A 15,965-nucleotide genomic window follows, 5' to 3' on the forward strand; every position below is an offset into this window, starting at 1 on the left:
GGAAATAAATCTTACAAAATGAAACGAAACAAAAAATGTTAAAATCATGTTTGCAAAGATTTGTCTGCAGGTCAAAATCCAAACTCCTTTAGTCTGGAATTTTGAGTAGGAAAAGATCCAAATAGTAACACAGAAAGAATAACCAATGTAAGATAAGTTAGAGAGAAATGAGTCTGGAGTCTGGGACCAGTTTAAAAAAAAAAAAAATATATATATATATACATATATATTTTTTGCCTCCAGGGTTATCGCTGGGGCTTGGTGCCTTCTCTACAAATCCACTGCTCCTGGACACCATTTGTTCCATTTTTTTTAAATTTTATTTTTTTTATTGGACAGGACAGAGAGAAATGGAGAGAAGAGGGGAAGACAGAGGCGGGGAGAGAAAGATAGACACCTGCAGACCTGCTTCCCCGCCTGTGAAGTGAATGCCCCCTGCAGGTGAGGAGAGGGGTCAGAACTGGGATCCTTGCACCGGTCCTTGTGCTTCGTACTATGTGCATGCTTAACCTGGTGCGCTACCGCCTGGCCGCAAAACTCACTTTTTGGACATCCTGTGGCAAGGTCATAGGCTAGCATAGATGGTAGTTAGGATTCGACTTGGAAGGAGAAGTTGGAGGTATGTTGTGAGTCTAACTTGGAACAAGACTTGACTTACTTCATATTTGGTGACCTCTTCTTAACTCTTCTTCAGATCTTTTACATTTTTACTATGTAAAAGTTACAGATTTAAAACAATTTATTAGTGATTTAATAATGATGAATAAGATTGTAAGATAACAATCCACACAGTTCCACGCAGTCCCCACCACCAGAGTTTCGTGTCCCATTCCCTCCGTCGGGAACTTCCCTATTCTTCATCCCAACGTCCATGTCCAGTAGAGAAGCAATTACAAAAGCCATTCTATTTTCTGCACCTCATAAAGAATTTTGTTTAGAACTTTATAACAGAGTTGACCACTCTTCTCTCTGAAGAATCTTTTTTTAAAAATTTATTCCCTTTTTTTTTGCTTGCCTTTGTTTTTCTATTGTTGTAGTTATTGATGATGTTGTCATTGGATAGAACAGAGAGAAATGGAGAGAGGAGGGAAAGACAGAGAAGGGGATAGAAAGATAGACACCTGCAGACCTGCTTCACCGCCTGTGAAGCGACTCCCCTGCAGGTGGGGAGCCGGAGGCTCGAACGGGGATCCTTACGCCGGTCCTTGCGCTTTGCGCCACGTGCGCTTAACCCGCTGCGCTACCGCCCGACTCCCTGAAGAATCTTTTTTATTTGACTTCCTGGATACTGTAGTTTTCCTTTTTTCTCACAGGAAAATCCAAAGAGCTCAGGTCCTGGGCCACATCAATTTCTATTATATCTATATATCTATCTATATCTCTATCTATGTCTAGATCTATATCTATCTATCTGTCTATCTATCTATATACTCACTCTTATGCTGGTCTTACCTAGTCTTACGATTTTTAAATACTTATGATACAAAAATGTACATTTTTGGGGGCCAGGCGGTGTGGCACACCTGTTTGAGCACACACATTACAGTGTGCAAGGGCCCAGGTTCGAGCCCCTGGTCCCCACCTGCAGGGGGAAAGCTTCATGAGTGGTGAAGTAGAGCTGCAGGTGTCTCTCTGTTTCTCTCCTCTCCCATCCAAGTACTAACTAGGCCCAACTCTGCTTAGCTCCTCAAGTCAGACAAGATTGGAGGTGTTCAGGGTGGTATATGGCCATGGATTGCCCCTCTCCTTCTCTGTCCCCCCCCCCCAATTTCTCTGTGTCTCTATCCAATAATAAGTAATAATAATAGGTATTCGGGCGGTAGCACAGTGGGTTAAGCGCACATGGTGCAAAGCACAAAGACTGGCTCAAGGATCCCGGTTCGAGCCCCCAGCTCCCCACCTGCAGGGTAGTCGCTTCACAGGTGGTGAAGCAGGTGTGCAGGTGTCTGTCTTTCTCTCCCCCTCTCTGTCTTCCCCTCCTCTCTCCATTTCTCTCTGTCCTATCTAACAACAACGACGACAACAATAATAAGTGCAACAACAATAAAAACAACAAGGGCAACAAAAGGGAAAATACATTAAATTTTTAAAAAAATAATAAAAACTTATGTACATTTTGGAACTTCTCCTTCTGGCCACAAGAGGGTGATAGTGTCCAGGGTTGTCCTCCAACTTTACCTTCTACAACATCTGACAGAATAAACAAAGCAATAATTTCTCAACTTTGGACATTGGGCAGTTCAGAACTATAATTCCTCATTTTATCGTAATGTGACCAGATAATTCTATGCCACTTTCTATACTGTGTGATTCACATGTACTTTCTTTTTAAACCTTTGTGTTATTCATATCATGTATTCAAATTACCCTCACACAACCGAAAATGGCCCCACCTTCATTAGCGCACCACTTAAGAGCTTTTGCCCTCTCTGGCACATATCCCATTCCACTGGAGTCCCTTATAACCCTCAGGGACAAGGCCTAGTTGAAAGACCCCACCGCACACTCAAAACACAATTAATAAAAGGAAAAGGGAGGATATCCTGGCTTACCCTCCTAATATACGACTAGCCCTTGCACTAATTATGGGAGTGGGAGGTGATGATGGGGAGGGAGTAGGGAGTGGTGTGGAGACTAAGAAAAAGATGAATGGTATAAATTTCTGGCATTGTCCTAGGGCTTGAGAGGTGAAGCAATTTTTAAAAGTTTTTTTTATATTTATTTATTTATTTTCCCTTTTGTTGCCCTTGTTGTTTTATTGTTGTAGTCACTGTTATTGATGTCATCGTTGTTGCATAGGACAGAGAGATAGAGAGAGGATGGCAAGACAGACGGGGGAGAGAAAGACACCTGCAGACCTGCTTCACCGCCTGTGAAGCGACTCCCCTGCAGGTGGGGAGCCGGGGGCTCCAACCGGGATCCTTATGGAGGTCCCTGCGCTTTGCGTCATGTGCGCTTAGCCCGCTGCGCTACTGCTGACTCCTGAAGCAATTGTTTTTTATCTTTCTTTTTTCTTTTTCTTATATATTTTTTTATTTGATGGGACAGAGAAAAATTGAGAGGGAAAGGGGGATAGGAAGAGAGACAGAGTTGCTTCTCTACTCATGATGCTTCCTCTCTGCAGGTGACTAGTGGAGGTTCAAACCTGGGTCCTTGGCACAGTAACATGTGTTTTTAACCTGATGCACCACCACCTGGCTCCTGGTGAAGGAACTTTTTTTTTTTTTTTTGCCTTCAGAGTTATTGATGGGGCTTGGTGCCTGCACCATGAATCCAACTGCTCCTGGAAGCTATTTTTTCTCTTTTGTTGCCCTTGTTGCTTTTTATTGTTGTTGTGGTTATTATTGTCGTTATTGCTGTTATTGTTGGACAGGACAGAGAGAAATTGAGAGAAGATGGGAAGACAGAGGGGGAGAGAAAGATAGACACCTGCAGACCTACTTCACCACCTGTGAAGCGACTCCCCTGCAGATGAGGAGCTGGGGGCTCGAACTGGGATCCTTACACCTGTCCCTGCGCTTTGTGCCACTTGTGCTTAACCTGCTGCTTTACTGCAGATCCCCAACCCCTTGTGAAGTAACTTTTAAAAACATACTTTCTATGTATTACACATGAGAGTGTTTCACGTGGGATGTGGAAGACAGTGAGGAGAGAGAAAGAGAGAAAGGGAGAAGGTGTGTGAAAGAGACAGACAGAGGGAGAGAGAGAGAGACAGAGAGAGGGGGGAGGAAGAGAGAGAGAGAGGTTTACCAGGGGACTATTCTGGCACTTGTATCTCTGGGGATCAAACTGGGGGCCTCAGACATGCAAGTCTGATCCCCTACCATGAGCTATCTCCTCAGCCACAAAGTGAACAGATTTAATCCAGACCGTGCAAAAGGGGAGGGGGGGAGGTTCATAGTAAAATCAGGGAGAGACAGGGATAAAAAGAGGGGGGGAAGAGAAGGAAGAAGAGGTCGTAGGGGCTCAGGTGATGGCGCACCTGGTTGAGCACACACATGACAGTCCACAAGGGCCTAAAATCAAGTCCCTGGTCCCCACCTGCAGGGGGAAAGCTTCATGAGCCACAAAGCAGGGCTGCAGGTGTCTCTCTGTCTCTCTCCTCTATCTCTCTCCTCTCCTCTCAATTTCTGTATTTATCCAATAATAAATTAAAAAGAGAAATTATTTTTAAAAAAACCAACAAGTGTTAGCAGAGGAGAAAAGAAGTAGGGGAAGGAAGTAGGGCGAATGAGAGAAGGGTTGCCAGGAATATGGAAGATAAGGAACATGAACAGTCTTCACCAAGTGAGGGCGCAGGACATCTAAGACCAACCTCTTGGGCATGACAAGTAACCAGATGAGGTTTGATTCACTACAGGTTAGTTTTGCCTTATACACCTGATGTTGAACTTGAATGACTATCAGAAAGCACACCCACATTTCAATGAACATTGAGCTATTGTATATATGTATTTTTTTCTTTTTAAAAAAATATCTATTTATTATTATTCCCTTTTGTTGCCCTTGTTGTTGTAGCCTTGTTGTGGTTACTATTGTTGTTGTTGATGTTGTTCGTTCTTGGATAGGACAGAGAGATATGGAGAGAGGAGGGGAAGACAGAGAGGGGGAGAGAAAAAGACACCTGCAGACCTGCTTCACCGCCTGTGAAGGGACTCCCCGGCAGGTGGGGAGCCGGGGGCTGGAACCGGGATCCTTATGCCGGTCCTTGCGCTCTGTGCCACCTGCGCTTAATCCACTGAGCTACCACCTGACTCAATTTTTCTTTTCTTTTCTTCACGAATTTGCGTGTCATCCTTGCGCAGGGGCCATGCTAATCTTCTCTGTATCATTCCAATTTTAGTATATATGCTGCCGAAGTGAGCATTCTTTTCTTTTCTTTTTTTTTTTTTCTTTCTTTTTTTTCCTAACAGTGAGACTGACAGTACAAATATCTACCCAGAACATGGAAACATCTGTTCTTGAGGTGCCCCGATGTCACAACCCTAGGACCAGCTGTCCTTTTGTAGTGCTGTTTTCTTGGACCTCCCACTTCTCTGAGGTCCCTGCCCTGGGTTGTGTAGTACCTGCTGCATGGAAGACACGCTCATAACTCTGCGATGACCCGACTCTGTCTGTGTACAGAGCTCCTTTCCAGGAACCCTGGAGATGATTTATTGGAGCTCATAGAATTCTCTGTAAGGTTTCACCTCCAGATACAGGAGATGCATGTTCTATTTCTGTTTGACATCCCATGTCAGGAGTGAGCCCTGCAAGAGGCATTAGTAATTCAGCATTATATACAGAGGGTGAAGTTATGTGGTTATATATCAACACCAGGCACTGGAAGTCCTTGGAAATGAGGAGTGTATAATTTTAGAATGAACATAATGAAAATGTTAAAAGGAGATCCATTTTTCTCTACCTCTGAGTTGTGCTAAAAAAAATAATAATTGGGAGAATTTTCTGAGTGTGAATAGATGCTTTATGCTGAGCCACGCCTCACCCCCTGCCCCTCACCTTGAATATGTCTCTGAGCTGGAAGAAGAGACCTCTGTCTAACTAGTCTTGACCTCTCTGGAGTCCTAAGACCTGCTTCTCACGTATTTTTCTGAGAATGTTGTGCCAATAGCACCTCAAATTAAACAGATCCCAAACTGAACTTATAATGAGTTTTCTAAGTTTTTCCCCTCCTTTATTAAAATATCCAGGCTGTTGGCCCTAGCTTGTTGTCCAAGCTCCAGGAGACTCCACCCTTGACTTTTCTAACACTCCTATCTAATGGCTGACTAGTGCCTATCAATTCTGTTCTCAGGGAGGTTCTCATCTTCTTTCAATTTCAGGCATAACTACTCTAATCAAAGCTTTCCTCTTTGATTTAATTTTTAAAATTATCTTTATTTATTTATTGGATAGATACAGCCAGAAATTGAGAGGGAAGGGAGTGATAGAGAGGGAGAGAGGCAGAGAGACACTTAAAGCCCTGCTTCACCACTCATGAAGCTTTCCCCCTGCAGGTGGGGAACAAGGGCTTGAACCTGGGTCCTTGTGTACTTTAACATGTGTGTCCAACCAGGTGTGCCACCACCCAGCCCCTCATCTTTGATTTTTAAATATATATATATACACACACATATATTGACAGGGCAGATTGAGAGAGAGGAAGGGGAGATAAAGGGAGGGGCAGAGAGAGAAAGAGAGAGAGAGAGAGAGAGAGAGAGAGAGACCTGCAGCCCTGTTTCACCACTTGTCTTTACTTCCCTTGCTTTGGTCTCATCAACCTGACTGCTCTTCCTCACGCTCTCCCACCTTTCAGATATTCCCATGGGCATCCTATTCTCAAGGTGTAGAATGTCCTCCCTTCTTGTTACTTATCAAAAGAGCATACTACTGCAACGATTTTACTACCCTCCTTCCCCAGTTCTCTGGAGACAGTATTTCTTCAGCACTTTGATAAGCTCCCTAGTAGTTAACAGAGTCGGCCAGCTCATTCTTAAGAATTGAAACGAGCTCTGGTCATTTTTAGCCACGAGAGTATTTTCCTTTTTGTAATTAATATAGTCCAAAGCAACCCTTAATCTAAAAGACCTCTAAGTTTAGTCAAGATTAAATTTTCCATCTCCTCTCATCCCAGCTATGCCTATTATGGAAATTATGGGGAGTGTATATGTCTACTAAGAGAGGAATGAGTGGAACACTTCACTTTTCTTTTTTTTTTTCAATTTTTTTCCTCTTTTGTTGCCCTTGTTTTATCGTTGTTGTGATTATTATTGTTATTGATGTCGTTGTTGTTGGATAGGACAGAGAGAAATGGAGAGAAGAGGGGAAGACAGAGAAGGGGAGAGAAAGATACCTGCAGATGGGCTTCACGATTTGTGAAGCCCCTCCCCTTCTCCCCCTCCACGCAGGTGGGGAGCCGGGGGCTTGAACCGGGATCCTTATGCTGGTCTTGGCGCCATGTGTGCTTAACCCACTGCGCTTCTTCCAGACCCTTTCACTTTTTTCTTTTCTCCACCTTTTATCTTGTTCCTGCTGGTCCACTCCCAGTTTACTGGCTGAGTTTTCTAACCTTCCAGGTCTGAATGGGGGAGGAGCCAAGGTGAATGACGAAGAGCTGAAGTGGTTACAGAGAATAGCCTGGAATTCCGTATCCCTCATGTCCACTGTGGGGAGCCACGCAGCCTGAGAGGACGTAGTTTGAAGAGACAGACCGCAGTCTCCAGCTTACACCTTCAGATCAGCCTGAACCCCCCTTCAACCACGCCCTGCTGAGTTTACACACCAAATGCTGCCCCCTGCTCATTTGATAAACAGCCCTGAGTGCCTGCCCAGGCTTGTCTGACTCCAAGGCTGCTGTGGTCAGAGACTTACAGGGAACTACTTCGACAGACTTCTCTACTACTGTTTGCATTACCTCTAGTGTTTGTACAGACCAAGTGGGTTTCACTGTGACGTCCATTCCTGCCTAACAAATTTAGACAAATGAGGCAAGTATGAATCAAATACTCACATGAAAAGGAAGGAGGGCACTTGGTTTGTAGAGAGTATAATCCTCATCTTCTTCTTTCCTAAATTGTTTCAATTCTGGATGCCAGAGGATGAGAACATGGATGGAGAATGTGAGTCTGGAGAATAAGAAAATTGTCTTCTCTTCCCTTTAAGATGTTCTGAGACTATGCCAACATGAGCCCCCCCCCCTTTGTTCTGAACTCAAACGATGGGTATTAGTTTGCTCTGCCCTTTGGTCCTGCCTCTGTCTTCCTAAGGATTCATGCTAGGGCTAAGGGCTGTTCTTCCGTTTGGTCCAACACCACAAGTGTTTATTCAAGGACCTATCCATGTTTGGTAGGATGATAATATATAGTATATATATATATATATATATATATATATATATAGAGAGAGAGAGAGAGAGAGAGAGAGAATAATATAGAGTATAATCCAAATATTCTCATGGGAATGGATAAAAAAATTGTGGTATAGCTACACCATAGAATATCACTCAGCAGTACAAAAAAAGAAAAGAAAAAAAGAACATACTTTAGAAATGACCAAGATCATAGATAAATCTCAAAACATTTTATTAAGCATAGAAATCAGACACAGAGGAGTAAACGGACTAAAAAATGTTGAATGACTTTGTTTAAAAAAAAAAAGGAAAGCAGTGACTGAGATTAAACAGATTATTGTTTGCCCAAAGTGTAAGGTGGGGAGAGGGTTGATTTGAAAGGAACATGAGTGAGTGTTTGGGGACAAAGTTTTGTAATTTTTCTTTTACATTAGCTGTGTGGCCCATTATGAGTTAAATTTTGTGTCTGGGATGAGATAAGGATTAAAAAAAAAACAGTACTAGGCTTTGTTTTTGAATATAGGTATCTTGTTCTGTCATCATTTGTTAAAAAGATTCTCAACTCCCTCATTCAATACCTTTTACAACTCGATAAAAACCTTACTGGGGGGAGACAGGCCAGTAGTGCAGCGGGTTAAGCCCACGAGATGCAAAGTGAAGGATCCTGGTTTGAGCCCCCGGCTCTCCACCTGCAGGGGAGTTGCTTCACAAGTGGTGAAGCAGGTCTGCAGGTGTCTCTTTTTCTCTCCCCCTCTCTGTCTTCCCCTCCTCTCTCCATTTCTCTCTGTCCTATCCAACAACAACAACATCAATAATAACTACAACAATAAAACAACACGGGCAACAAAAGGGAATAAATAATAATAAAAATACTTTACTGGGGGTCTGGGTGGTGACTCATCAATTGAGCACATAAGGTCACGGGTTCAAGCCCCTGCTTCCCAACCACAGGGGGAATCTTTACCAGTGGTGAAGTAATGCTACAGGTGTCTCTAATTTTTCACTTCCTTTCTAGCTTTCCCTCTCCTCTTAATTTCTCTGTTTTCCATCCAAAAAAAAATATTTAATAAATTTGTGTTAATAGGCTGTGATTCATTTAAAATTAGAGATTTTTAAAAAAAAATTAAACTTTTAAAAAATTTATTTCCCCTTTTGTTGTCCTTGTTTTCTTTTTATTGTTGTTGTAGTTATTATTTTGTTGTTATTGATATTGTCGTTGTTGGATAGGACAGAGAGAAATGGGGAGAGGAAGGGAAGACAGAGATGGGGGGAGAGAAAGATAGACACCCGCAGACCTGCTTCACCGCCCGTGAAGCGAATCCCCTGCATGTGGGGAGCCGGGGGCTCGAACCAGAATCCTTAGGTCGGTCCTTGCGCTTTGCACCACGTATGTTTAACCCGCTGCTACTGCCCAACCCCCTAGAGACTCTTTGTAAATTTATAAGTAATTTGATATTTCCTTTAGATGGTACCTTTTACATCACAGTTTTCTAATTAATAAGACTATCAGCAGTGATGACTAATATCTACAAAAAAGTACCCTTGATCTGGTACCATTCTGAAACTTACATATGCGAGCTAACATGATGCTTACAGTTGCCCTGTAAAATGTTGTATTACTAACATCTTATAGAGGAGGAAACTAGAGGTCTGGAGCACTATTATTTATCTGAGTCTCGAAAAGATTCGAGAACAGATTTGGGATTCGCCTCTAGATAGTTAGATTTTTCACACAAGTCTGAAAAGTTCACACCTCTCTGCCACTTTTGAGTTTCTGAAACATACTACATACTCAACAAATATTAACTGAAATAATCAAATTATAGTTGTAAGTGTTTTGTGATAGTTTATCATAAAAACTTGACTGAGGGAATCCAGCAGTAGTGCAGCGGGTTAAGCACAGGTGGTGCGAAGCGCAAGGACTGGCATAAGGATCCTGGTTTGAGCCCCTGGCTCCCCACCTGCAGGGGAGTCGCTTCACTGCAGGTGTATTTTTCTCTCCCTCTTTGTCTTCCCCTCCTCTCTCCATTTCTTTCTGTCCTATCCAACAACAATGACATCAATAACAACAACAATAATAGCTATAACAACAATAAAAAACAAGGGCAACAAAAGGGAAAATAAAATAAATAAAAATAAAAAAGAATAATTAAAAAAACTTGACTGAGCAGCTTTTTTAAAGGCATTTTTAGAAATATTTAAAAAAGGAGACATTAACAAAACCATAGGATAAGAGGGGTACAACTCCACACAATTCCAACCACCAGAACTCCATATCCCATCCCCTCCCCTGATAGCTTTCCTATTCTTTATCCCTCTAGGAGTATGGACCCAGGGTCATTATGGGGTGCAGAAGGTGGAAAGTCTGGCTTCTGTAATTGCTTCCCCGCTGAACATGGGTGTTGACAGGTTGATCCATACTCCCAGCCTGTCTCTCTCTTTCCCTAGTGGGGAAGAGCTCTGGGGAAGCGGAGCTCCAGGACATATTGGTGGGGTTGTCTCTCCAGGGAAGTCTAGTCGGCATCATGCTAGCATCTGGAACCTGGTGGCTGAAAAGAGAGTTAACATACACAGTCAAACATATTGTTGGACAATCATGGCCCTAAAGGGTGGAAACAGTGCAGATAAAGATTTTTTTTGGGGGGGGGTCCTCCATTCTGTAGATAGCTAGTAGGCATATTTTAGTTATATTTCAAAGGGCCTGTAGCTATACTAGTTTTTTTATGTTTTTTTTTTTCTGACCCTGAAATCTGATATACAGGTGGATCCAAGTTATTTTCTGGGGAGGTGATGTCATGGCTGAAAATTAAAGCATTTTCTTTAAATTGTGATTAATAGTGGTTTGTAAGATTGCAAGGTTATAGAGTACAATTCCAAACCAAACCCATCACCAAAATTCTGTGCTTATTTTTAAGAAAGGGAAGGGTGCTACTTATTCATTCCAAAACACTGAGTGAAGCGTAGTGTTACGTTAAAGGATGCGTCGTATGGGAGGAAGTCAAAGATCAGCAAATGGACAAATGGTTCACTGAAGGAACAAGCACACTGGCTTCAGATTTTGTCTCCAAAAGGGCAGGCTTATAACTCACAGACACCTATTTAGAGCTTCGTGGCAATTCTACTGCTTGCTGTCTTCCACTTTTCCTGATTTTTAGTTTGATCATCTGTAGTATGGTACTTCTTCTTCTAGCGTTCTTCCGTAGCCAGTCAACAGCGTCCGGTTGAAAGCTGTCAGGAGCTGCTTGTTGCTGGCTTTGAAAGTGACTGGGATCCATGTGGATTTACTCGGCTAGGAAGGATCGTCAGTTTCCTCACGGGATGCACCACGAGAAGGTCGATCAAATATAGTCCCTGTACCTCTTTGGATGATGGTGAGGTTAAAACAATGCTGCTCGTGAAAAATTTCGTAAAATGTACAGAGCTCAGCAGATGTCGGAAGCTATTGCCTTGACTTTAAGATTGTTCCAGACGGTGTGAAGTCAAGTGTGTGCGATCCATATTTGTGCAGGTTACAGGCTCTTGTGGGGTATGCCAGGGAGTTGAAGCATAAATACCAGGGGAGAACATCAGCAACCAGGGTGCGGGAGAAGAATTAGAGCCAGCAAGTTATCACTTGGTTCTGGGGATGGTCACCAGGCAGAGAAGGTGACGCAGTGATCTGTGGCGTGAATACAATCCACACAGATGGTAGTACTAGATTCAAATATGTGTTAAGTACCTGAGCGCTTGATCCTGCAAGGGGCAGATCAAAGAAAGTTCCTAAAGGGGAGAGACCATTCTTCTTCTTCTAGCGTTTGCCCTTCTTCCATAGCCAGTCAACAGCGTCAGGTTGAGCCTGATGTAAAGTTTCGAGACCTCCTTTGAATCTGGAGAGGTGGCAGTCGTTGACTATGTGGGTCATAGTCTGTCTGGAGCCGCAGGGGCAGTTCGGGTCGTCTCTGGCTCCCCAGCGATGGAACATAGCGGCGCAGCGGCCATGGCCTGTTCGATAGCGATTGAGGAGGGCCCAATCATAACGTGCTAGGTCAAAGCCAGGTTGACGCTTGCAGGGGTCTGTGATGAGGTGTTTGTTCTTTACCTCAGCTGACTGCCAACTCTGTTTCCAAGAGTCTGGAACAGAGAAGTTCAGTGTAGGCGTAGGGGACCAGATTGGGTGACGAGACGTCAAGTGTTGGACAAGGTGGGCGAAGATATCCGCGTATATTGGCAGGTCTGGTCGAGCGTAGATGTGGGAAATGAACTTAGATGATGCCGCATCCCGACAAATATCTGGCGGGGCGATGTTGCTAAGAACTGGCAGCCATGGGACTGGGGTGGAACGGATGATTCCAGAAATTATCCTCATGGAGGAATATAATTTGGAATCGACCAAGTGGACATGGGGGCTACGGAACCATACTGGGACACAGTATTCTGCAGTGGAATAGCATAATGCCAGAGATGATGATCGCAGTGTGGAAGCGCTCGCGCCCCATGAGGAGCTGGCCAGTCTTGCAATGATGTTATTCCTCACGCCCACCTTTGCTGCAGTTTTTATGAGATGTTCGTGAAATGACAGAGTGCGATCGAGAGTAACGCCAAGATAGACTGGCTGGCCTTCGTGCCGGATTCTCTTATCGCCAAGCTGCACATTAAGCTCACGTGAGGCCGAGGCATGGTGTAGATGGAAAACAGATGATACCGTTTTTGTAGTGCTAGGGATTAGTCGCCATTTTTTACAGTAATCAGATATCAGAGACATGTCTTTCGTGAGTGTTTCCTCGAGGATGTCGAACTTGGATGCCTGAGTTGTACAGCAGATGCATGTGGGAGAGACCATGACAAGGCTCACAGAGGTTTTAGTGCCTTCTGGGGAATGAGCATTAGCTCTGTCAATACCAACGAGCTTCAATAAGGGATAATGTTAAAAAAAATCCATCTCAAGTCAAGAACATTCAATGAGGAAACATTTCTTTCATCAAATGGTGGTAGGGAAACAGGATAATCATGTCTAGGAAGAAGGAAATTGAGCTCTTATCTTAGATCACTTACAAAAGTTAATTAAAAAATGGCTTAGGAGACTCAAATGAAAGACTGGAGACCACACAATTCCTAAAAGGAAACCTAGAGAATAAGCTCTTTGGCATTTATCTTGACTTTTCCGGATATGATACAAAAAGTAAAAAGTAAAAAAAAAAAATATATATATGTATATATATAATATATATATATACATATATATATATATATATATATTTAACTCAAAAAAAAAAAACTCTATCAGGGGAGTTGGGCAGTAGCGCAGCGGGTTAAGCGCACTTGGTGCAAAGCACAAAGACCAGCATAAGGATCCTCGTTCGAGCCCCTGGCTCCCCACCTGCAGGGGAGTCGCTTCACAGGTGGTGAAGCAGTTCTGCAGGTATCTATCTTTCTCTTCCCCTCTCTGTCTTCCCTGCCTCTCTCATTTCTCTTTGCCTTATCCAACAACAACAACATCAATAACAACAACAATAGTAAAACAAGGGCAACAAAAGGGAATAAATAATAAAAAACTATATCAAACTAAAAACTTTACAGGAAACTATTTACGAAGTGAAGATGCAACTTATAAAAATAAAAGGTATTTGTAAATTAGATATTAGATAAGGGACTAGTATCTAGAATATATTAAGAAACTCATACGGGAGTTGGGCGGTAGCACAGTGGGTTAAGCGCAGGTGGCGCAAAGCACAAGGACCGGCATAAGAATCCGGGTTCAGGTCCCCAGCTCCCCACCTATAGGGGAGTCGCTTCACAAGTGGCGAAGCAGGTCCATCTTTCTCTCTCCTTCTCTGTCTTCCCCTCCTCTCTCTCTATTTCTCTCTGTCCTATCCAACAATGACAACATCAATAACAACAACAATGATAACTATAACAATAAACAACAAGGGCAACAAAAGGGAATAAATAAATAAATGTAAAAAAGTAAAAAAAGAAACTCATACAATTCAATAACACAAATAATTTAAAGTTGTTCCAAAAATCAATTTAAAATGGACAGAGGGACCAAACAGATGTTTTTTTTTTTTCTTTCAAGGAACATTTAGTCAAATGGTTAAAGTTATACTACTCAATATTACAAAGGATCAGGTTAATGATAGTCAACACTATCCAATAAATGAAGATAAAAAAAAAAAACCATGATAAGCTACTACCTCAGACCTCTTAGAATGGATATCATCAAGAAGAAAAGAGAAAAGTCATAAGCAAGAACATGAAGACTTCTGCTTTCTTACTTTGGTGCCACACTCCAAAATCAGTCAATTTCTGCTTTGCGTTTCTACTTCTTCTTCTTCTTTTTTTTTTTTTTACATGCATAACATTCCCCAGATTCCCATTTAACAATACAACCCCCACTATTTCATTCATCATTTTTCATGGACCTGTATTCTCCCCACCCACCCACCCACCCACCCCAGAGTCTTTTACTTTGGTGTAATACTCCAATTCCATTTCAGGTTCGACTTGTGTTTTCTTTTCTAATCTTGTTTTTCAACTTCGGCCTGAGAGTGAGATCATCCCGTATTCATCCTTCTGTTTCTGACTTATTTCACTCAACATGATTTTTTCAAGGTCCATCCAAGATCGGCTGAAAACGGTGAAGTCACCATTTTTTACAGCTGAGTAGTATTCCATTGTGTATATATACCACAACTTGCTCAGCCACTCATCTGTTGTTGGACACCTGGGTTGCTTCCAGGTTTTGGCTATTACAAATTGTGCTGCCAAGAACATATGCGTACACAGATCTTTTTGGATGGATGTGTTGGGTTCCTTAGGATATATCCCCAGGAGGGGAATTGCAGGGTCATAGGGTAGGTCCATTTCTAGCCTTCTGAGAGTTCTCCAGACTGTTCTCCACAGAGGTTGGACCAATTGACATTCCCACCAGCAGTGCAGGAGGGTTCCTTTGACCCCACACCCTCTCCAGCATTTGCTGCTGTTACCTTTTCTGATGTGTGACTTTCTCACAGGAGTGAAGTGATATCTCATTGTTGTCTTGATTTGCATTTCTCTGACAATCAGAGACTTGGAGCATTTTTTCATGTGTTTCTCGGCCACTTTTCCAAGCTTTGGGTCCATGATTGCTCAACAATTTGTTTGGCTTTGTATGTTAACTCTCTTTTCAGTCACCAGGTTCCAGGTGTCATCAGGATGCCGGCCAGACTTCCCTGGATTGAAGACCCCACCAATATGTCCTGGAGCTCAGCTTCCCCAGAGACCCACTCTACTAGGGAAGGAGAGAGGCAGACTGGGAGTATGGACCGACCAGTCAACGCCCATGTTCAGCGGGGAAGCAATTACAGAAGCCAGACCTTCTACCTTCTGCAACCCACAATGACCCTGGGTCCATGCTCCCAGAGGGATAGAGAATGGGAAAGCTATCGGGGGAGGGGGAGGGATATGGAGATTGGGCGGTGGGAATTGTGTGGAGTTGTACCCCTACTACCCTATGGTTTTGTTAATTAATCCTTTCTTAAATAAAAATAAATAAATAAAAAAAAAGAACATGAAGAAAAAGAAACTGGTGTATTATTGGTAGGTCTCAGAGTTACTGTGGCCAAAAATATAAAAGTTCATTAAAAGTTTTAAATAGAACTACTAAGTGTTCCCACTTTTGAGTACATAGCCAAAGGAAATGAAAACTGGCTATCTGAAAGATGTCCACACTCTTACACTCATTGCGGCATTATTCACAATATCCAAGACATACAAACAGCCTGGTTGTCCATTGACTGACGGACAGGCAAATGTGGGTTTTATGTGTGTTCATATGTAGATATGTGTATATATATATGTGTATATTTACAGATATGTATGTACATATACGATGTACATTTATAGACACATATAATGTATAATACACACACCAGAATATTACTTATCCAGAGAAAGAGGAAGGCCCTGCAATGTTAACAACAACACTGGTAGATCTTGAAGACATTATAATAATATGTACAATCTAAAAATGTCAAATCTGTAGAAGCAAAGAGAACAGTAATGATTACCAGGAACTAGTGTGTGCATGTGTGCGTGTGTGTGCACATGTGTGTTTGTGTGTGTATAGGAGAGATATTGTTAAAGTGATAATTCCGGTCAACGACATGGGTTGATATAC

The 15,965-nt window shown here is 42.6% G+C and overlaps 1 non-coding gene across 1 annotated transcript; it reads right to left on the bottom strand.

Annotated features, from left to right (window-relative positions):
• Positions 1–4,760: 4,760 nt before the first annotated feature.
• On the bottom strand, positions 4,761–4,867 carry LOC132536466 (U6 spliceosomal RNA). The gene has a single exon (XR_009548030.1). It is a non-coding gene; the product is annotated as a U6 spliceosomal RNA (small nuclear RNA).
• Between the last annotated feature and the right edge of the window lie 11,098 nt (positions 4,868–15,965).

This window comes from Erinaceus europaeus, unplaced genomic scaffold (assembly GCF_950295315.1).
Source record: "Erinaceus europaeus unplaced genomic scaffold, mEriEur2.1 scaffold_870, whole genome shotgun sequence".
Lineage (NCBI taxonomy): Eukaryota > Metazoa > Chordata > Mammalia > Eulipotyphla > Erinaceidae > Erinaceus > Erinaceus europaeus.